The sequence below is a fragment of the Magnolia sinica genome, chromosome 3, assembly GCF_029962835.1.
Source record: "Magnolia sinica isolate HGM2019 chromosome 3, MsV1, whole genome shotgun sequence".
Classification (NCBI taxonomy): Eukaryota; Viridiplantae; Streptophyta; class Magnoliopsida; order Magnoliales; family Magnoliaceae; genus Magnolia; species Magnolia sinica.
The window spans coordinates 124,144,813-124,169,389 of record NC_080575.1 but is presented as its reverse complement, the minus strand read 5'-3'; positions in this window follow the sequence as shown (position 1 = coordinate 124,169,389).

Sequence of the window (24,577 nt, the reverse complement as noted above, 5' to 3'; positions counted from 1 at the left end):
AAATCGACTACTCAGGTCTATACATATTTGGTTGTGAGGCTTACTCTTATGTACCGTCAGTTGAGAGAGATAAGCTACACCATAGTTCTAAAAAGTGTATCTTTGTTGGCTATGGCATTGGTCTGAATGGTTACAGGTTATTTGACAAAGTCACACGCAAAATCATCACTAGTTGTGACGTCAGATTCGATGAAAGCTCCCTACTTCATAAGAATGATCAAAAAGAGCAAGAAAACCAAAAAGGGTGATCGTAGACATCCAAATTGACACAGATGATACTCAGGCAGAGACAGATGAAAAGACAGAGGTACATGATCAGGTGGAGTAGCCACCTGTAAGAAGGAATCCACCGCGTGATCGCAGGTTACCGGCAAGATACAGGGACGACTCTAATATTGCATATGCCCTCATTATAGATGAGGGGGACCCGTCTACTATTCAGGAGGCTCTTGATGAGCCTGATGCAGAAAAGTGGAAGACGGCTATGGACGATGAGATGGACTCGTTGCACAAAAATCACACATGGGAGCTGGTGGAGCTTCCTGTGGGCCGAAAGGCGATTGGTTGCAAGTGGTTATTCAAATAGAAATAGGATAGATACAAAGCAAGGTTGGTAGCGAAGGGTTATGCTCAGAGAGAATGAATCAACTTTACGGAGATATTCGTGCCGGTAGTTAAGAAAGTATCTATCAGATTCGTGTTAGCGCTGGTTGCCCAATACGATCTCGAGCTGGAACAGATGGATGTAAAGGCTGCATTCCTGCACGGGGAATTGGAAGAGTAGATTTACATGAAGCAGCTACAAAGTTAAAGGGGTAGAGAAAAAGGTTTGCAGGTTAATGAGGTCGTTGTACGGCTTGAAACAGTCGCTTAGGTAGTGGTATAAAAAATTTAATTCTTTTATGGTGAGTCAGAAATTTACTTGGAGTGAATACAATCACTGTGTCTATTACAAGATATTAAGTGATGAAAAATCCATCATTCTAATACTGTATACTAATGATATGTTAATCGCCTATCATGATATGTCTAAAATCAATGTACTGAAGACTCAGTTATCAGGGACATTCGAGATGAAAGATCTGGGGGCTATAAAGAGGGTTCTTGGCATAGATATTCATAAAAATGGGAAGAGGAGCGAGCTTTAGTTATCACAAGAAGAATACCTTGAAAAGGTATTGATCAAGTATGGGATGGATCAGGCAAAGCCGGTGAGCGTTCCCCACGCGGCTCACTTCAAGCTTTCCTCATAACAATGTCCTAAATCCAATGAGAAAAGGCAGGTTATGTCTCATGTGCCTTATTTGAATGCGGTTGGCAGTTTAATGCATGTCATGGTCTGTACAAGACCAGATATTTCATAGGCAGTCGGTGTTGTGAGTAGATACATATCAAACCCCGGTAAGCAAAATTGGGAAGCGGTGAAATGGCTTCTTTGATACATTCGAGGTACGAATGATTACGTCTTAACTTTTGAGAAAACAGGGACAAAGTTGGTAGGGTATGTAGATTTCGACTACGCAGACAGTATATATTTCAGGAAGTCTACTTCAGGATACTCGTTTGTACTAGTGGGTGGAGCAATCAGTTAGATGTCGAAGCTTCAGTCCGTGGTGGCTCTTTCCACGACAGAAGCGGAATATATGGCAGTGACGAAAGCGTTTAAAGAAGGTGTTTGGCTCAGAAGCATGATAAATCAGTTGAGACTTCAGTAGAAGGTCGTGCCGATTAACTGTGATAGCGAGAGCACTATCAATTTGGCTAAAAATTTTGTTTATCACTCACGTACTAAACACATTGATGTTCGTCACCACTTTATCCGACAGGTGCTTGAGGAAAGAGACATCAAACTGAAAAAGATTCACACAAGCGTGAATCCAGCAGACATGTTCACCAAGGTCGTTCTTACAGAGAAGTTCAAGTTCTGTGCAACTTCTCTGGGCTTGGCAATGGCGTAAAAGAATGACGGAGTGTGCACGAGAAGTGTTGATTGAGACTATGATGCAATGCAGAAATAAGAAAAGAGGTCAAGAAGTTACACGGTTGAAGATTGAAGACATAGTGGAGATTGTTGTCAGATGTCTTAAATCTGACATTTTTTTGATATGCGATTGGCACGACCGATCGTGGGACTGGCAAGACCGGTCGAGGGAGCTGTACGACTGGTCGTGGCCCGCTCGATTCAAAGTCCAGTAAGCTCAGTTTTTTGGTGTCTGGGATGCTCGACCAGTCGAGGGGATTGCACGACCGGTCGAGCGGGTTGCTCGACCAGTCGTGGCCATCCTTCGACCAGTCGAGGTTACACAGATTCAAGTCCGGATCTTGTGCGAACTACGAAAATCTGAAGCGGTTTCGCAAGGGTGCGAAAGTGAAGTTTCCTAAACTATAAATACGGGTCCCTAGGGCTATTCTAATATATTCTAAAGCTTTCTAAAGGGGTTCTAAGATTATCAAAGGGTGTAGCAAGGGTGAGATTCAAGGTTGTTTGAATCGGGTAAGTCCTCTCTCTCGTAATTTCTATTTCATACTGGATTTTTGTCGCTTTGTGCCATGATTTTTTCCCGTAAGTGTTTTCCACTTTAAAACTTTGTGTTCTTCTGTGATTGCTTGTTACTATTGAATTGCTATCCTAGATATAGATTTGTGTGATTCCGCAACACAAATCCCCAACAATATATATATTCTAACACACACACCCCACTTCGCCACACACTCGCACACTCTCACAAGCACACCCACCCCCACACACTTGCGCACTCGCACCACAAGAGATGTGCAAACCCGTGACCAACTTTTAAAACTCTAGAAAGTCTACTATTGAAGCACGACAACCTTTGCAATCAATAATAGCCTTAAAAGGACCCGCACCAAACTAAATAATTCAGAGGGTGCAGATATAGTTTTTCATTTACAAGGGAGCATAGTAATTTCATACACCTCGTTTAAGAAACTCTTCCCTAGAACCTTAATTCTAAAAAAATCATCACCCATATATGAAAATATCCAATCCATAAGATTGACTGATCTTACCGTACATACACCGTGTCATTCCACCAATAGTTGAAAAATCAATGTCATTGGTGGGTTTTCTTTATCTAAGTGGAAAGAAAGTTAATGTTATCATGCACATGAGGAGAGAAATATTTAGAAATTTAAATATGTTCAGTGGTTTTTTTCCATTTTCAGAAGGCCAGGGCTCTGGGTACCATCGCAATCGGCTATTCACCGAAAGTGCCATGACAAAGTTATTTGATACTCTTGCAATGTGTCATAGTTAATACGCTTGCACTTAGTATATGAGGCATATATGGACTCAAAATCAGCTCAACTGAGGGATCATGATCTCTTATCAGTGGACATTGTTTGTAGATTTGGACCATTTGCTAATTTTCATTTCAACTGTTCATTAAATGTTTATCAAAATTTCATTAATTTAAAAAACTAATCAATGTTATTTTTGGTTTAATATATATCCATTATTCTAATTATCTCTTCAAACTATCAATTTGTGTTGTTTGTTTTTCACGTGTATATAATTCCCTAATTCCAGCGCATCAACCATCACACACTGTAGAGTATCAAATCTTTTCCATCGTGTGCTCATGGCCCCTGCGGATAATGCTAGAGTAATTTGGCTGGCTATGCCAGACAGAAAAAAGTGCTACTTTGTGACCCATGTATGTAAATCTAGGCCACTCATCAGATAGTGGGCACCATAAAATGGCCCAAAAATTAAAAAGGTCAATTCATCAAGTAGCCCAATTAAATTAAAGAGCACATTTTCTCTGACCATCCATTTCCCTCATCATGTGTCCCACTACAAGATGAGTGGAAAAAGCCTGAGTTTTGATCTAGGGCATGTTCTCCAAGTCCCACACCTGATGAATGGACTCAATCAATTCAATATGTGGTCATATAGTTATGTGTGCCGCGAACCACCTATTCAATCAATGCCGTTACCTGCTGGTCAATCTCTACGTTGCACGGAGCGTGTCCGTTGGGTCGAGTTAACATCAGGAGAGAAACTATAATACTCTCCCATATTGTGATGTATGATACGCAGACGCATAGAAATTACTTAGAAATTGCGCGTGAATATAGGTAATCAAATTAAAACGTCCAAATTTTAGAGTAGAGATGTATCCTGAACTAACAACCAAGCTAATATGGTTATCTGACCATTGGATTGGTGGACATTTATTAGATGGTGCAAAATGAAAAGCATCCAACGGTTCTATTTCCATAAACAATGTTTACGAATCAGAGGTTAGGATTGTTCAACCAACCTAATCTTGGAATTGTTACTTTTTAGACAGTAGGTTTCACAATCTACTCGGTTTTATTTTAGTTATCATATGCCATGTTTACAGTTTCTGGGTGCATGCTTATTAAGCATCTCAGCCTGAGTATCATATAACTCCTCTATCAACAACAACTTTAACCGACAGATTTTGTTAGACGAAAATGGACAGGCGTGTCTATTTGCCTAAGCTGGATGGACGGGACACAAAGGTCATTATCCTTCCATTGAAATGGTCCCCGCACCACAATAATTGCTGGTGCACGTACAAGTCATGAGAGAAAAACACTTACGTAGTAGCTCGCGCACCTGAAACGAGCAACACGTGTGTAAGTCAGAGCCGCTCATCAGGTGATCGCAGCTGTGTAGATGATATCCTGCAAAAATCTGGCCCATCCAATTATCGGGTTGTGCATATGTTTACAATGAATATCGACCATTGGCCTATCTTTCTTAACAGTTGGCTCGATAATCATGTGGAGCAGATTTTTATGGGACCCATCTACAAAGCTCAGATCCTCGATGCGTGCAGCTCCTATCTTTCACATGCGTGGCTTGTTTCCACGTGTGAAGTGCGTGAACTTCTCCACTTGAAAGAAACCTTACGGATCGTTTGGTCCCCTAGTACTGTAACGTGTGACCCCCAGGATCAATCAATATCTTCAATAATTCAAGATACAGGTTTGTTGATTCTACACGCGCGTGGTACCCCTGCCTATTCGCGTGCGTGAATACAAATCAATATGGGTAATATGCGTCTGATCAGATCTTTTCAACAGGTGGGCCATATTCTTCATATCTTTTTTCCTAAATATGGGGCCATTTTGTTTATAAAGTGGGACACAGAATGTAAAACAAATGGACGGGTAAAAATCTGTTTGTTCCGTACATTGTGGCCCACCTAATGAATGAACCTGCCTATTTTTGAGAAAGAAGGTATATGTTATATAAAAACAGATGGAAAATTAGGATCCCATGAAAATGTTCCATAATGTGTTCCTGCGTGTGGATGGTCGGGATTCCACACGCGTCTGGAATTACCCAACCTCTGGCAAGCGATATCCAAAAGGCATATTTTGATCAAGAGGTTTACTCCAATACATCGGGATGTATTACATAGGAAACGTTGGGATTTTTTCGTTTGAATCTGGGCCATTTTCCGATTATCTAAACCGGTTATATGGTAAATATATCTCTTTAACTTCTAATAAAATCTTTCAAATGGATTATTTCAACACTTAAACAACATGGTACCTTTTCTTTGTACATGAGCGTCAAAAAATATCTTTCTAAAATATTTATGGTTTTGGTAATTCCGCATCCAATAGGTTCCCTATCAAATAGACGGTTTGGATAACTGAAAAAAAAAAATACCAAATGCAACCGGCAGAGTCCAGACAGATCTTACTGCGATATATTCGAGCAAACCTCTTTCATCCAAACACTTCTATTCAATGCTCTGCGTGTTGTTAGTCTCTTCGCGTGCCTGCGTGGGGGTAGTTAGTCGATCTCTCTGTTTGGTCGCTGCGTGTGGTTGCAGAGGCGCTTCGGAGCACACGTGTGTGGGATTCGGTCCTCTCATGTTGTGGCGGCCACCTTAAACACGCTTTAGACCAGCAAGGGATGCTTCACCTATCAAACTCACTACACACGTGCGCTGAATTATAGATGGTTGAACATCTTTTTGTGTGTGTGACATCCACTCCGTCCATCATTTCTAACCATTCATGTTAGGATGTGAGCCCAAATATCGGTCAGGTACAAAACTCAAGTGGGCCACACTATAAGGAAAAGTGGGGAAGGGAACGCCTGCTATTGGAACCTTATCACGGCCCACCGAAGTTTTCAAATCAGGCTGACATTTGGTTTTTTTACTTCATTGTGGCGGGCTCACCTCATTGACCGGTTGGATGGCATGTTAACATCACATTGGCCCCATGAAAGTTTCATAGGTGGACGTAACTACTCACACGGTTTGTGTGGTGTGCCCCACTTGAGTTTTAGATTTGTGATGTTTGGTCTCAAAGTCCGAACATGGTTTGTCGCAAAAATGGACGGATTTGTATATGGATGCGGACTGCGTGCTACCTCAGCCTGGGCAGTTCTATGGGCGGGCTCATCAACTCTTTTCTCATATCATTTTAAGGCACGAGCTCATTTAAATACCAATTGCATTAAAAGTAAGAGTCATTTGGGGTATTGGATCCTTTTTTATGCTCATGCCTTAAAATGACATAAGAAAAAGGATGAACAGCTTCTTCTTCTTCTTCTTTTTTCTTTTTTTTCCAGTTAGCTTGTTAGTATACCCATTAGCCACTTCTCTTTTTTTCCTGTTAGCTTGTTAGTATACCCATTAGCCAACCCCACTAGGAATCGATACCAGGACCTCAGTGTTGAAATGAGGTATCTTTCACTCTGTCTACCACTTGAGCTATGGATTAGGGTGTAAGGGATGGACGGCTTGAATAAATAGATACGTCACAATAGGCCCACCCACAGAATTGCCCATTCGGGGCTAGAGAGGCAGGGGTAGGACACAATCCACGTCCGATTCGTACGTCACACATATCACGATGGGCCCACCGAACTTTTTGTTACACCACTCCCTCCGGGAAATTCGCATCCCATAGAAATGGTTCGTACGGATGGGGCCCGCTGTTAAGTGACTCAAAAAATCTAACTGACCTTGGTGCAATCGTACGAGGACATTTCTTTCCCTTAAAATTCTCAAACCTCCTGTTTTGCGAATCATGCATCCACACATGCCAAAACATTTAGCTCTCGGTTGGATGCCACTTGAATAAGTTACTTATTCTACTTGCATCAGCATAAAAATAACTTATTTGAGATATATAAGTTTGGTTTATGATCAATTATAAATATTTTTTTATTTAAAGTTATTTAATTATTTCACTTTAATAAGTAGAAATCAAAATAAGCCACTTAAGGCATAAGTAATTTATCATAGTAATTTATTATCCAAATGCACTCATAAGACCAATTTGGATATCATCAAATAAGTTACTTTTTCAATTTACAGCGGTAAATAAGTAACTCATTTCAAATAAGTAAATTTGGTTTTTAATTAGTTAAATAAAGCTAATATTTTTAGCTTTTCTACTTTTTATTAGCTATTGAAGAGAGACGAAAGAGAAAATTAAGAAGCTAATAAGTATGTTGTTTACTAAATATACTTATCTACTTAATAAGAAGAAACTTAGATAAGCTACTAATGCATGCCATAGCTTATCTAAAGTAACTTAAATACAAATACCATTAATGTGTGGTGGAATTCTACCAATCAATTAGGCACGCAACAACATGTTAGATGTTGGGGTCTAAAATGAGGCAGGCCTTTCTCATCACGTGAGCTAACAAAACATATAAACTGCAAAAAGGTGGCTAGAAGACATCAGTACACCTTCTGTATTTTTCCTTTTTTTAACGTACACTGACACAACACACCCCTCTCTGTCTCTCTCTCTCTCTCTCACGTACTCACACCACAAGGGGTGTTTGAACTCATGACTTTATATTGAAACTCCTAAAGTCTACCACTAAAGCACGGTAACAAGTGCAAATGGCATAAGTACATGCGTGGGCAATCTAAACGGCGTATGACATGCACACCATCATGAGAATAAGGAGAGGCAGTGGCCTAGCTAAGGTGGTCAGCCATTGGCATAGTCAGACCCTACCCTGAAAAAAAAAAAAAAAAGATTTTAATGATCAAAGTTTGAAATAATACAATCTATAAATACAGCACCGATTAATATTTATGAAATATGTCTATGTTCCAGCTGGTTGGACAACGGGTTACCATCCAGCCACTGGATAACTACTAGCCTATTAAGAGCAAGTGACATCCAACATTTCTAGTACTCTTACCATCAGAATCACTTAGTGGAAACCGTCTACCAATATGCTGATCATACCATAGCAAACAGTATTTAGCAGTTAATAAATAGAAAAAATACAAATATTGTCCACTCATTAATGAGTGGCCATGGTTGATTTTTGCACGAGGCCAGCCTATTTGGAAGGATTGAATGTCTTATGCACTCATTGTCTAGTCTCAGTGTTGAGACAGCCATCTGTCTACCATTGAGCTATGGAGCCAGACATGGTTTGGCTACTCCACCATGATGTACGTGTTTCATCCAAGTTCTCTATACATTTTTTGAGATCATTTTATGGCATGAGCTTATAATCGAGGTAGATCCAAATCTCAAGCTGATCACATCACAGGCGTTGATTGAATTCCCACCATTAAAAACTTCTTGGGGACACAAAAGCTTCGATCACATCACAGGTGTTGATTGAATTCCCACTATTAAAAACTTTTTGGGGGCACAAAAGCTTTGGATTAAGTTGATGTTTGTTTTTTCCCTTCATCCATTATGACCTAATCATACAGGTTGGATGCCAAACAAACAATATAGTAGGCTTTAGGAGGTTTTTAATGATGGCCATTTAATCACTACTGATTTTCTTTATTGGGACCACTTGAGATTTAGATTTACTTCATTTTTTTTATCAAGCTCTAAAATACAAAAATGGATAGATAGCATGGATAAAACACATACATCATAGTGGGGCCCACAAAGCACAAACCAGCCAGTGCATCACTAGCCAAACCGTGTGGGGGATAGGCTCAAATTCCACCTTTCATGGTGACAATTCTACCATGTTGGAAATTTATTGGGAGATTTTTAAATTTTGTGGTTTTTCTTGAGATATTATTGGGAAATTGTTGGTATAAGTAAAATTTTAAAATATTTATTATACAATAATAAATAATTTTAAAATGCCAATATATAATTATACAATGAGTTAGTTAAAATCTTAGTATTCTTATGTTAGAGAAATGCTCCACTGCTCCCAGGCACCATATGTTATAGTGCTCCTAGTTGCATTTATTTGCATTGGGGCACTTGGATTGTCCAATCAATTGATCTAGACTGTTCATCAGATTCAACCCACTTTTTAAGGGCAACCACGCAAGCATCAGACCAATTTGAAAAATACTAACCATTCGATCAATGGTCTTTAATATAGACGGTTAAGATCATTCACACACAAATAGGTCCAGTCAACAATTTGATCTATCTACTTGTTAGAGACCATCATGAATTTCTTATGATTCTAAAGAATCACTTTTTTTAGGCAATTATAGCCATTCCATCCATGGCCTAGGACAAGATTGGCTATAGAAAACAAGACCCAATCAAGGATGGACTGGATCATCCGATCAGTGAATTTTACATAGTAACCTGAAAATTATGTTCTGGACTTAACGGACGGTTCTGATTGATTTATTGGAATGTCCAACTGAATTTAGGCAACTAGGAGCACTATCACTTATGGTGCTCTCTCTTAGAGCACCCGAGCATTTCTCTTTACATCACACTGCCCCTTTCGGTTGTGCAGTTGGGCTTGGTCAACCCATTGGGTACGGCCCAAGGCCGGCCCGTCCACACCCAATTAAGGATCTTTTCATCACTGATGGCTGGGGCCTGACATTTAGGGCTGAAAGTTCGGCGGGTTGCGAAGGATTGGTGCTCAACCCTAGCCCAACCCAAGGTTCCTATACCTCAACCCTAACCCAACCCAACCTCATGTTGGGAATTCTCAACCCAGGCCCAACCCAAGCGGGCTCGGTGGAATTGATCAAGTTGGCCGGGTGAATACATGGTAATATTTTCGTTATTACATTAATATATTATATTTCAATACACGTCTTATTTTTTATAACTATAATTTTATTAAATATATATGTTGTTATTTATCATAAAGAACTTCATTTATTCTAAACAAACAAGCTAAAATATAGGACAACTACTTTAAAAGTCGTATTGGTATTGTATAGCACGCAATCTATTTGGAAGAGAGAAATCCGGCATATCTTGTTTGCTTGAGTCATCAAAAATGGCGTGGACCATTGAGACCCGATGACATTGGAATTTCATGTGCCTTCAACATAGAATCCACACTCAATTATAAATTGTAAGTAACTTATATATGGATGGGGTTCGAGTTGGGTCGGGCAACCTGAGACCTTAACCCGAGCCCAACCCAAGTTTTATTGGGTTGGTGTTTATTTTGTTGGATTGGGCCCACCTCCAGATTTTTACAATATTTCCTTTCAAAGCCTTTCTTGAGCCCAAATATAAGCCCATCATGCTGCCATGGACTTGAATGGGCTAAATTCCAGGTCCACAAGTCAGGCACGTGTCTAAAAAACAATATGGGCCGGACACGTGTGCCCAAAAGTAGATAGGCCGGAATCAGGCACAACCTGCCCAACTCAAGCCGACGAGCATGAGGACGGTGTGGATGGGCCCTTGTGTAATCCTATCTGATTGGTGGTTGCAAATGGATAATTAAACGAAATCCACATCGGCCTCTATTCAATACAACATGATCATTTGATTCATACAAAATTTCAATATGGTCCAATCCCATTCGGGAGCTGATATTCAGCGAGTGGCGATTTTTTGAGCGATATGGCCCATTCGTAAAGAGTCCTTGAGATTTATTTTTTTTAAAATAAAAAATCCAAATCAGTTCCGAATGTAAGGTGGTCGAATTACCCTAAAAAGGGGATTTTTACCAGAAAATTCTTATGGAATTCTAGTTTTACCAATTAATCAATAGAGTTTAGGGCTGTCAATGGGCCCAGTTTGGACCAAGCAAAATCAAAATTTCAGGCCCACCCCAAACAGTTCAACATGTAGGCCCAAGCCAACTGTAGGCCTGGCCGCTTGACAACCCTAAAGAGAGATCTTTTTGGTGAGTAAGAAACCAAAATGCCCTCAACACTCTTATTTTTCTGAAAAAAAAAATAAAAATGGTAAATCGAGGCATTGCGCGTGTATTACATGAACCCGTCCAATGGGTGAATCTCACTATTCTGATCACATGTACCAAAAATCAGGCCAATCCAACCACCAGGTGGACCACAATATAAAAAGAAAATGTAGGCCATCCACAACACTCCAAAGTTAACTGTGGCCCACCTTATGTTTAGATTGGCCATTATTGGTTCATATAGTGTTTCAAGAAATAGGTGAGGTACATGTTTTTCATTGACCCTTTTCTAGGGTTGGCAATACCCGGCTTTGTACTAGCTTTGGACCTGTTAGTTCGGCTCGTAGGCCATGGTTGGGCCTGGAATGTATGTCCTGATCAATTTCCAGGCAGGCTTTTGTTCAGGTCGTTTTAGCCCCATCTAGACTGGCCCACCTTACATTCTATCCTCTAGGACTAGATATGCAGTTTTAATTCTCAGTTAGGGAACACATGCATCTTGCATGTGTTTGGTAGGTTTTATTTCTTTAAATGACTATCTCTTTGTGCACTTGCGTCCCACGGGATCATTGGATGGATTATAAATCATTTTGTGGGCTTGGGCTTAGATCTTGTATGCTAGGCCATGGAACTTATAGTGTTTTCTGGGCCTTGCTGCTGGGCCCAAACCTGACCCCTGCTCCTTAGCTATCTGAAACTTGCATTTCAGCTTAAATCGAGAAACGTTTCTTCTATTTGTGGTTCGTTTAAATTTTATTTGTTTTGGGGATACCTTCCTATTTAGTTTTTCACCTTTTAAGAATGGTATCGATTCTTCCACCATACACACGGCATCAAGATTTTTTGATCATTGTCTCAACTTTGGATAGATCATGAAAAGGATGATCTTCATGGTGGGGCCTACTATTTTATGGTACAAATATCCAACGCTATTTGGCTCGCGATGCAACCTGCAACATCCTTTTTTTATCTAATTGCAGGCGACAGTAGTAAATAGAAGACAGAGAGAGAAGATCAAGTGAGAAGTTGGAGAAACAAGCATGAACTAGTTTTCATTAAATGATGAAGCCCTTTCTTATAGCTCATTAGTTTATTAAGGTTTATGCCTCATGGGCCTAGTGCACCATGCACATGGAGAGGTTGTGGGTTAGTTACACATGCAATCCAAATGAAAACAAAGCTTCCTTTTTCTTCTTCTTCTTCTTTTTTTCAGAGGGTGTTACCAGCTCAAGAGTTTTATATGCATAAAGAGAGAGAGAGGAGTTGATCAGGTGAGAATAAAGCTTTATGGGATGCACCTTAATTTATTTATTTTTGACATCTACTCTTTTCATCAGTTGGGCAAGATACGTTAGAATGCGATGCGAAATATTTTGCAGATCAAAAACTTAAGGGGGACCAAAACACATAAAACAATAGACATGGGATACCAATTATTGAAAACTTTCTTAAGGCCTACCAAACTTTTTCATCGGTCTATTGCTTTTCTATTCATTTAATTATAAATTAGGAGCTTAATATTTGTTATGATTTGATTGTGACTGGTACAGGCATTTTAGTTAATAACCTTTTTACCAACTAGATTTGAATCTCTCACACATGTTAACGATTCTTTTCATGAAAATGAGAGTGGCACTAATCAAAACTTAGATAATGAAAATTCTTTCATATTGTGGCATAAGCAATTAGATTATATCTTTTCATGAAATAATGAAAAAGTTTATGTAATGATAAATTCTTTACTCTCTAAACTTTCTAGGCTTTAAGATTTATATTAACTATATTGAGGGAAAGCAGACTAGGATTAGAAATAATGGCTCTACGATTAGCGTAAGACTTTTAAAGGTGATACAAACAAATGTTTGCTTACATTTCCTATTGCATATTGGATGTGGTAGAAGTGTATGAGCTGATATATTTATGAGGAGCATAAGACTTTTGAAGTGTATGAGTTGATTTGTATCGATGATGTAGCAAACTTTAAGTTTCCACTAGCCATTTGGCTCAAAATCCTCCAGTCGGCTAGAACCTACATAATCTATAAAAGCTAGAGAATTTAGAGACTCTATTGCTTTAAGTGGACTCTTGATTTGCGACCTGAGATTCCGAATAAGGAACCTCGGTTACAGAGAGAGGTGTTGGGCACCACTCTGCCCGTACGGGGTGTATAGTCTCTACTCGTGTGGTGAGCTAATTTTAGGAGATAAGATGATAAGATGTGAAGTATTAAAATAAGATTAGAATACACGAATTTCTGAAGTGGCAGGGTCCAAAATTTTGGCAAGCCACAAAGCATACGTCCAAAGAATATCTATAAAGGGGTTTAAAAAGATATGTGGTGCTGCTAAAATGTTATGTAGGAGGACTAGGCTACTATGAGTTTCTAATGTGATAGGATCCAGAGTTCCAGTGAGTAATAGAGCATGCATTCAATGGCAATCTAAGGAAACAGAGGATTTGAGAATGAAAGTAATGATGCGATTGATGAAGAATGAATAGACATGATGGTGGCAGGATCTTTGGCTTGCACTTAATTGTGGCTTGGATAATGTATGTGCATTATGGTTTGGCATGGTTGACCTAAGCGGGTGTAGGAGGCTAAGAGAGGGTATGAGGAGGCTAAAGGGGACTGAATAAGATGAGAGCTTGAGAACTCAAGCACTCTCTCTCATTCTCGCTCACCTACTCTCTTTATCTCTTACTCTCATTCTATTAGCGAGAGTTTATTGTTTTTAAATAATAATAATAATAATAATAAAGAGAGGATGGGGGTATTTATAACCCCTATGATGGTTCTTTGGTAATTTTTGGGATTATATGAGGATAGAGGATGGGGGTATTTATAACCCCTATGATGGTTCTTTGGTAATTTTTGAGTTATATGAGGATAGAGGATGATGTGATAGCCTAAGATGGTGGGGGAAGGAGATGTCACATGCCATTTTTTTATGGATTAAATGGATTGTTAAAATGGTAAATAATAAAAACTTTATGGGTAATAAGAATTTTAAAATTGCACGTGGTGAGCCCATAGGCTATGCGCGAAAGTTTGGCAGAGTTAAGGAATGATGACTATGTCATATGAGGGGGTAATTATGACCTATTAAAAATTATACATTTTAAAATTCAATTGCCTACTTAAAGTAATATGGAATTCAAATTAAGCAAGGCAATTAGCTCTAAAGCTCTCAAGCCATTAGAGGGTCTAATCACATAGACTATAAAAGATATGACAATTAAACAACTAGCCTATAAACATGACAGTGTACATATGCGCGTGGGATGTGCTAATGATCAACTTCTAGCATTTATCTAACTATGCATACATATAATCAAACATTCACCACATAAGCATAATAAAACAAGTGCTTAAATATCAATCATAAATACAAGCATTTATAGTCGTTCAATTTTCCTACTCCACTCCCAACGGACATACTCAACCCATGAGTGTATTGGATTTTATTGTTGACTATTTTAAATCAGGTTCACCTTTAACCTTTACAATCCTACACAAGGATCGGTTCCCACAAGAGACTTTTCGTAATTTTTTATGGGCTCACCATGAACCTCGGTCGTACACAAAAACATATTTGCGTACATTCCCGCCAGAGGCTCCCGCAAGATACCTTTGCTCGTTTTAAATTAACCAACAACCTTAGTCATAATCCAGTGACATACGTGTACTCCCATTGAAGGCTCCCACAAAGGCTAATACATACGCACCCAAGTCCGGTGGCCTATATATGGACTTTGATTTAGGCCCTACACAAGAGCCAATGTCATACACAAGAACTTAGTCGAGTTTGGTCATTCAAACTCTTGTATCAATCTTACACAATGAAGGAGTGTATATGGACTCTTACACATGGTAACTTTCTTGTCGGATTGAGCTCCTTTTGTAGCACATTTTCAGGTTGCTTGATTGATGATCTTTCATGCTTTAATCAACTCTCATTTTCTCTACCGATCATGATGCTAATGTTTTACCAAGGCCTCAGCTTCAAGATCAAACACCTTGATGTGATGCTCCGATGTAGTGACCAAAGTAATTGAAGGTTGTTTATAATCTCTTGCAAATAATGGAAAGTTGTAAAGCTTAGAGGATTCTACTTGAAGGATATTTTAAATATTGCTAGACACATGGGTTTGTCGAAAGAAATGTTGTATAAACTCTAAAGATGGCTTGAGATCATGATTTTTTTACATAAGAGCTTTGAATGCTCATTAGAGTGAATAATCATTAAGAAGAGAGCATAGATCTCAATGGGATATAGACTAGGAGGTTTGGTAGAGCTTGAGATGTACTGAGATCTTTAAAATGCCAAAATCTATCATTTCCACAAAAATCGGTTGCTTGATTTATAAGAAAATGCTCCAATTAATTTATAATGACTAGTCTTTGGTCGCACTGAGTAGAGTTTCGGTTGAACTGAATTTTACAGGAAAGCTATTGGACAAATTTGAGCCATTCAATCGTACCGAGCATGGTATTCGGTGGGATCATAGGTAACACTTGGTTGCAATCGAATTACCCGAAATTCTCTCTTAACATGTTGTCTTGTTTTAACCATTTTCGGTGGGATCGAAGGTGGGTTCAGTGGGACCGAAGGTTGCTGAAATTGTGTAGTTTTCTCAGTAACATGAGATCTCTAAAGTCAATCTAATAATAGTTAATTTAAGCTCTCGTGGCTTAAGGGATGATCAGTAAAGTATTTACCCGCTAGGTTTAAGATCATTTAGAGGTTTGTATTATTTTGGATCAAGGGTTAAGGTCACCAAGGCACAATGTTTATTTGTCATTCGCTCCTTGATACTCTACATTTACCGGTGTCTTCTGTCTTCAACTTTCAAGGGCTTAACTGACTACATGATACGAGAACTCATGTGATTGATGAATATAATGCATAATTCCTTGCACTAGTAGGTTCTACTACAGAGATCTCTCTAGAAGAGCAACAACCATAACTCAGGGCACATATTCCCAGAGAATGTGGTAATCGAATTACCTCTATTTATTGTTCATCGTTGCAATTTAGCCAACTGGCTTGGCTTAAGTAATGGCTCGGGCATGGCTTGGCTAAAGTAATGGCTTGGACTTAGTAGGGTTTGGCTTGGGCTTAGAAGTGACTTAAGTTTTATATAGGATTTAGGGTTTATGTTTGGTTCCAAGGATAATTCATGCTTCATCAGATTGCTAGCTTAGGTGGGGTGTCTACAGAGACTTAGAATTAGAATAAGACACGTCTTTATCTCCAAGTTTGATAATAAAATAGCGTCAAGTTGCAAATCGATGCTCCTAAAGCCAATGACAAATAAGCAGGTGAGGTAGAAGTGGTTGACAACTGATAGATAGAAGTCACACTTGAAATTCAAACCACTCACTTACTTTCGACCATCTGTCTAATAGTCATCAATCAAATGCTTAAAATTTCTTGACAAATATGATTATAGAAATATGATCAGTCTACGTTATTTATAAAATTTAAACCGTCATGAATGCCACATGTAAAGATGATAAATCCCAATAACATTTTTTTTTTTTTATGGTAGGGAGCCCTTACATGAGAGGAGCCTGATAGGTTGACCCTACTGCAGATTGTGTATAAACCAAAATTTACACTTAGAAGGCAAAAGTTAGTAATCGTTTGATTATTTGCTTTGAATTTAGACCACTCACTATTTTACTTTTAACAATCCATTTGATAATGATCAATTGGACGGTTAGGGTTGCTTGATCTCTATTATCTATAAGATTTTTCCCATCTGCAATGCAACTCACAATTTGGATGGCCGAGATAGGTGTACATCACTGCCTACATGTGATAAGGATGGATTTGGGAACGTACCCAGTTAAGCTAGAGTGTCACCGTGTTTGGTCGGACCGTGATTGTGGGGCACACCTCGATGTGTGTTATATAGCCAGGTTGTCCATCCATTTTTCTAGCTCATTTAAGGCATGGGCTAAAAGTAAAGAAGATATAAATCTAAGGTGGATCACACCACGAGAAGGAAAAAAAAAAAGTGGTGATTGAAAGCTATGGGCCACAAAAGATGCTGGATCAAGCTTATATTCATGTTTTCTTTTCATATGAGTCTATGCTTATCAACAAGGTGGATGGCAAATAAACATTAAGGTGAACCTTAGGAAGGTTTTTATGATGGGAGTTTAGTCACCCTTGTTTCCCGTGATATGATTCACTTGAGATTTGGATTTACTTTCCTAAAATAAGCTGAAAAAATGGATGGATAACTTAGATATAAAAATGCATACATCAATGTGGGCCCCATGCCCATAGTCTGACCAAAGGAAGTGGATTGGGTGGTGACCCCAACACTAGTTAGGTGGTGTTTGGTGTTGTTGGGGCTTACCGTGACGTATGTGTTTTATCCAAGTTGTCCATCCATTTTGACAACTTATTTAGGGGTCGTTTAGCACCATGGATTGGAGGGGATTGGAGGGGGTTTTCAATCCCCCTGGTTGTTTGGCAGCATAAAGTAACCGGGGGTTTCAAATCCAGGGGGTTTCTAATCCCCTCTTTGAGGGGGTTTGCAATCCATGGTGAGAGCTTGGATTACACCTAAAATCATTTCAATAGTTGTAGTTGTAACATGTGTGTCACCATACACCATCTAACTATTGGGCACATGGCCCACAATGATGATCAGCACCGTCCAAATATTGTTCATGTAAATCAGCACCATCCAAACATTGTCCATATTAATCAATGATTAAAAATTATTGGTTAGTCACTCAGACATGATCTTGTGCTTGCAGTCCATCCAAGACTTAGAATTTCATCATTTTCAGGCAAAACATATATTTCAGCGGGCTTATCATAACTATAGTGTCAAAAATTATATATCTCACACTTATTAGGGATATTAAAGTTGATTTAGTAATTAAATTCAAATCCCTGTAAATATACCATGTATGGGTACTTTTGAATTAAAGTTGATTCACACTCTAAGGTGCCAAAACACACCAGGAGGATTGCCAATCAAGGGGGTTCCAAATCCAGGCTCCCAAATAGGCCCTTAAGGAAACGAGCTTAAACATGAGGGCCTGTTTGGGAGCGTGGATTCGGAACCCCCAGGATTGAAAACCCCCTGGATTTGCAATCCTCCCAGTGTGTTTAGCACCTAGGAGTGTAAATCAACTTTAATCCAAAAGTACCTATGCATGATATATTTATAGGGGTTTGAATTTAATTACTAAATCAACTTTAATATCTCTAATTAGTGAGATATGTAATTTTTGACACAATGGTTGTGATAAGCCCACTAAAATATAAGTTTTTCTTGAAAATGATGAAATTCTAAGTCTCAGATAGGCTGCATGTGAGGCCCGTATCTTAGCCCGTACTATTCCTTAGGCTTCCAAGGTCCTCTCAGTCAAATTCCGGCGACCCGCGATCTGTTATTGGTGTTTGTGCGCGATCCTGAGTCATGTCCCATATATCAAAGTCGGCTTGACTCGAAACTTGTACCCTAGCAATCGTGTCGTCGCCGCGGTTCCAATGCCGCGTCTCATGCGTCAATGCGACGCTTAGATCATAAGTTGTGGCCCATGCATTGTAATGACTGTAGACTGCACGTTGCAGGACCCACCTATTGCAATGACACAAATTTCTGAGCCATCATGGCGTGATGTGCTAAGTAATCATTTCCTCTCCTTTTCCTTAAAGTCAACACCCTTCCTTACCAAGAAATTAATGATAGCCTTACATCATTATTTCATGACATGACCTTTTCCTCTCTCTCCTATCTCTCTCTCTCTCACCCTCTTTCCTTTTCGTTCTCCATTGCAAGAACCACGGACGTCCAACCCATCCCAAAAATCCAGCCCTCTCCCACCTTAGATCCCCACCAATCCAACCTCTAGATCATCATCTTCACCGTTGAAAGAGCTTCATAGAAGCATTGGAGTATATGGGAAGAAGAAGAAGAGTAAAGTGGGTGCTCCTCTTCTTTTTTTTTTCTCTCTCCCTTTCTCTCTCTTTTTTTTCCTGGTTTGATAGCCCACCATGGATGTATATTTAAGATCCACGCTGTCCACAAATGGGATAGCCTTGCTGGACTGTCCAAGGCCACCTTGCTGTCGTTTTAGGCAGGCTTGGATGGTGGGGAAAACACCAACATTGGCTTGATCTCCAGCCGTGTGGACCCCACATGGACCCACCGTGATGTATGGGTTTTATCTACACCATCCACCGCTCTCCCTGATCGCCCAGACCATGGGATAGGTGGCCCATTTCTTGTTGACCCGCTGTTATCCAGCAGCAGGCGTTGATGGAGAGGGAAGCACAAATATCATCTTAATTCAAAACTGGTGGACTAGTGGGCCACACTGACATGGACCCCACCTTATTGGAAGTGTAGAGCATCCACATCATCCAGATCCATAGCCAGATGGGCAGATCCAATGGTCCAAAGTCAGGCAAATTCACTTGTTGCTAGACTGACGTCCAGCAGTTGTTGGATCTGCTGCGTGACTGTGGTTTTAATCCACTTTGTCCATCCATCGTGTGGCCCATCGCGTATATATGTGCTATATCCTAAGCTGTCCATCTGTACATCCAGATCCAGCCGTCTGGTGGGCCGCACCACAGCAGCAGTAGCAGGACCGTCCAACTGCTGACTAACTGCCTATTTAAAGGGAAACCATAAATATCAGCTTGATCCTTTTTGTGGGGTGGCCCATCGGTGCGGACCCTGCTATGAAGTATGTATTGTACCTCGCTGTCCATGTGGAGAGATCATTCAAAGCTTGGGCCCACGGTCTGGCCAGATCCAACAATGTAGACTGTCCAGCTTGATAGCCCTGTTTAAAGGGAAAGACACAAATATCAGCTCATATCCGAAGCTATGGGCCACACGTGTAGACCCACTTGATTTCCCATGTGTGACTTCACCGTCCAGCAGCCAGGACAGTGGGTCCCACATGGCAACCGTGTTATATCCAGACTGTCCATCAACGGACGTCCAGAGGCTGGGCGTTTGTAGAATAAAATACTCATACATATATAAAATATTATATAATTAAATATTATATTATATGTGGTGGCCCACACCACATGGGACCCACCTGAAGTGTGCATTGCATCCATGAAGCCCACCGTCCAGTAAGGGACGGTGGGGCCTGATGTGATGTATGTGAAAGCCTCACCGTCCATCTGTTTTTCTATGGAAAGGGGTGCACCATAATGTGTGTGTTGTACAGCCATGCCGTCCATCTGCTAGATGTGTGGACCCGACACGTGATGAATGGGTTGATCCCCACAGTCCACATCCTTTTGCTGACCAAGTGGTGGGACGCACCATGACGTGTGTGTTGTATCTACATCATCCAGGGGCCACCGTGATATTCATGATTTTCCCACACGTGGGACCCACCAAATACATGTATTTTATCCACTGTCCATTTGGACGTGGACCCACCTTTGTGTGTGGTATGAACCACACTGACCATCTGTTTGGACGATGCTGTGCAGAGGCTACCGTGATGTATTTGTTTCGTCCACACTGTCCCAATTATGCTGGACGGTGTTGGACTATGTTTGGAAAGTGCTGATCATCATTGGAGCGTCATGTGCCCCATAGAATGACATTGTACTGTGTTACACATGTTACACCTACAACTATTGAAATGATTTTTGGTGTGGTCCAAGCCCACTTGAGGCCCATTGGTAAGGCCCATCCATGAGGCCCATCATGACGTATATTTGAGGCCCATGTGTAGGGCCCACTTGTGATGTATGTAGGCCCGTGTGTAGGGCCTACCTATTGTGTATTTGAAGCCCATTGTAAAGTATTCGTGGCCTATGAGCAAGACCCAATGTGATCTCTTTATGGCCCATATGATGAGGCCCGTTGAGATGTACTTCTGGCCCATGTGATGCAGCCCATAATCATGTGTATTAGGCCCATGTATTGCAGCCAACTTGATGTACATGAGGCTCGTTGGTGCGGCCCATTGATACGGCCCATGGTGATTGTGGAGGCCGATTCCGATTGTTGAGGCCGATTTCGATTGTCGAGGCCGATTTCGATTGTCGGGGTTGATTATGATTGCAGAGGCCGATCATCGAGGCCGATTCCGATTGTCGAGACCGATTGTCGAGGTCGATCATCAAAGCCGACTCTGATTGTAGAGGCCGATTGTATAGCTGATTCCGATTGTGGAGGCCAATTTCGATTGTGGAGGCCGATTCCGATTGTCGAGGTCGATCATCGAGGCCGATTCCGATTGTCGAGGCCAATTCCGGTTGCAGATTCCAATCATCGAGGCCAATTTCGATTGTCGATGCCGATTGTATAGGCCGATTCCGATTGTCGAGGCTGATTCCCATTGTCGAGGCCGATTCCCATTGTTGAGGTCAATTTTGATTGTCGAGGCACATTCCGATTGTCGAGGCCGATTTTGATTAACGAGGCCGATTGCCGAGACCCATATGATGTATATGCGACCCGTAATTGAGGCCCATTATGATGTGTATTCAGCCCGTGTTGAAGGCCCAATGTGATGTATATGAGACCTATGTGATGAGGCTCATCGTGGTGCAATTGAGGGCCAGGCGATGGAGCCCATTATGATGTATATTAGGCCCATGTAAGAGGCCCATCATGATGTGTATTAAGCTCTTGAGTAAGGCCCATGGTGTTGTATATTAGGCTCTTGTGTAAGACCATGGGTCTACTATATGTTAGGCTCTATGTGAGTCATTTCTTGGCGACAATGTTCGTTAAATGTCCACATTGTCAAGGCCGATTGTTGATGCCAGTCATTGATATTGATTATGAGTATGAGATAGCATATCATCATGATATATGCCCATACGCATCATCTGCATGTATATTATGAGATATGATTGACCATTGCATATGTCATAGTACAGATGGTTTATGAGACTCCCTGATAGGTGGAGTTATCCCACATGAGCGGACGGTATGCGCAGGATTGATGCATGATTGGAATACATGACTCATGCATCTTGTATTGTGTGATTGTGATTACTGTACACCCTAGCGACATCAGGGCCATGACCTCCACAGGCATGTCGTGAATGATCAGATGAGACACCAAAAATGTTTAGGTTCGAGTATCTGGGCACTTTAGATGTCCGTGGGTGAAAGTCCCTAAACCTCCCAGGACAGAAGACGCCCCAATGTCTAGACCGGGGGATATATGAGCGCCCGAGTGCCGAATACCAGTAGGTCGCGTCTCCCACTAAGTCGTGGTCGGTTGGGAGGGAGTGTGGTCTTATCTGCCAGAGTGAGGAGGCTGCAAGCTAGGCTGAGTTTAACCAGCTCCCAAATGGGTCCGCTTTCGACGAGCCAGGTAGGCATTGGTATACTACTAGCAAGCGGGTAGTGAGGTCTTTTCCACTCGCTGGGCTACTCGGTCGGCTGGGGCGGTAGCCAGCTTGGAGTTTACTAGACCCTGGTAATGATCTCAGATATGTACAGTATTGATATGTGGACTTATTGAGCATGAGTTGCATACTCATTCATTCACTATCCACTCGGGTTGGTGGTGCGCAACTATTTGTTACATTTACTTTCGCAATGGTCAGGATTTTGGTTAGGGTGCGCGACTAACCTGAGATCAGGAGTTTACCACGTTGAGTCTGACTATCCAAATTTAGGTATGAGACTGGTTTGTATAGAAGCCCCTTGTGATGGACCTCATAGCCTGCGATACTACGTACTATCATCCCGACTTCACACGCAGCTTGGTCATTCCATTCGCACCACATATTAGATATTGTATTACATCCTCGACATATGACAATTTGGGTTGCTACATTTCTTCATTTATATGGCCTAAATACAGCTGACAATATTCCTGGACTCATCAGGATTTGCATATTGCATTGCATCATCGACATCTGATATTTAACTTACTGTCTTCATATTGCATAGGTAATCTACATTACTTTATCAGTATGCGATATTGTTTTTATTATATTTCTGCATCGCATAGCCTGGATAAGGCTGATGGTATTTATGGGCCTATCACTATGTTTGCGCAATACTCTGATATTGTATGATTTATGAACTTGCCAATATTTATGATATTGTATGATTTATGAGCTTGTCAGTATTTTCCGCTTACTCTGATTATTCTGACATTGCTTACTTAGCACTTAACCTGTGCATACACTTTCACCACCCACTAAGCTTTCTATAAGCTTATACATGATAGATGCATGCAAGTGGCGTTAGGTTGCAGCAGCTTTGAACTTTGAGCATGCAGCGGAGCTCTGGAGCTTTGATTTTCGATTTATGTATTTCCCTCTCAGCACTGTATTCAAATCTATTATATTAGTGGATATGTGATGATGATGCTACCTTTGTGAGTTGGGTAAACTCATGGTTATGCTTGTTACGAGTTAAATTGACATTGGAAAAAAATTCTCATTTTAGGATCCCATGATCGGAATATAGCGTATGGACGCTGGGAGCTAAGAATAGGGTACTACAGAGGCTGTCAGTACTGGATTCGATGATCGAAAATTTTGTGAGCTCGGTTTCCGAGTTCGGGGCGTGACACTGCAAGCATAAGATCGTGTCTAGTGACTAATTAACGGTTTTTAATCATTGATTAACATGGATAATGTTTGGACAGTGTTGATTTACATGGACAGTGTTTGAACGGTGCTGATCATTATTAGTGGGTCATGTGCCCAATAGATTGATAATGTATAGTGACACACATGTTACACCTGCAACTATTGAAATGATTTTAGGTGTAATCCAAGCTCTTAATGTGGATTGCAAACCCCCTCAAAGAGGGGATTGGAAACCCCCAGTTACTTTATGCTGCCAAACAACCAAGGGATTTGAAACCCCCTCCAATCCATGGTGCCAAATGACCACAAGCAAATCAAAAGCTAAAGTAGACCAAATAATGGTGATTGAATACCCACTATTTAAAACCTATTGGGACCACAAAAATTTTGTTAAGTTGATATTTGTATTTTCCTTTTGTCCATATTAGATCCATGTGACCTCATCAACAAGTTCGAAGGCAAACAGATACCGCAAAGGTTTCAGCGGTGACTCTCATTATCCCTTATAAGCTTCAAATGTGTCTCATTTTTTAGTGTCTTAAAATGAGTCTGCAAGACAGATTGATAACATGGATATAAACACATATGCATGCATTATGGTGGGCCTCATAATACCCAACGCCACCTAGCTGAGTGGTGGTGCTTGGATCAACACCCAATCAGCTTCCCTACTGAACTTGGCACTACCTCAGTTTGACCAAATCTGCTCAAGTCTAGCCTGGACTCAAATTGCATAGTACAATAGGTATCACCAATACCTAGGTAGTGGTCTATGCTGGAAAAGTTCTATCAGCCTCGTTGACTCGAGCTGATGAGTGGTGATTGAACGCCACAATTTAAAACTCTCATGGGCTATTACAGTTTTGGATCAAATTCATACTTATGTTTTCCT